This window comes from Morus notabilis, unplaced genomic scaffold, assembly GCF_000414095.1.
Source record: "Morus notabilis unplaced genomic scaffold, ASM41409v2 Scaffold890, whole genome shotgun sequence".
NCBI lineage: Eukaryota > Viridiplantae > Streptophyta > Magnoliopsida > Rosales > Moraceae > Morus > Morus notabilis.
The window spans coordinates 87589-88004 of NW_010358657.1; positions in this window are offsets into that span (position 1 = coordinate 87589).

Consider the following 416-nt stretch of genomic DNA (forward strand, 5'->3'; position numbering starts at 1 on the left):
CATAAATAGGAGTCTGTTAAGAACTCAGGATTAAGACCATCCTATATATGACCATCGATAGACTCAATTAGAATTTATATACTTAACGGAATTATTAGAAATTCATATTGTGTCTGTGTCCTTGTTCCACATAATCTCATTATGCGAAATACACTCATTCAATATCTCACCATATTAATAGTGCGGATAACACCGTTCCATTCTAAATAGGAATGACATGGATTAATAATGTTTTAATTAAAGATTCTGAACTTTAATTAAATTCATTATGAAAATTGCTTTTTGATTATTATCCTTAAACATTATTCTCTCGTATATAACACTTATATACAATGTTTAAGGTTACATAAATAACCATGGAATTTGCATTGATATTCATAGAACATTCATAAATATATGCACATAAAATAATGAAT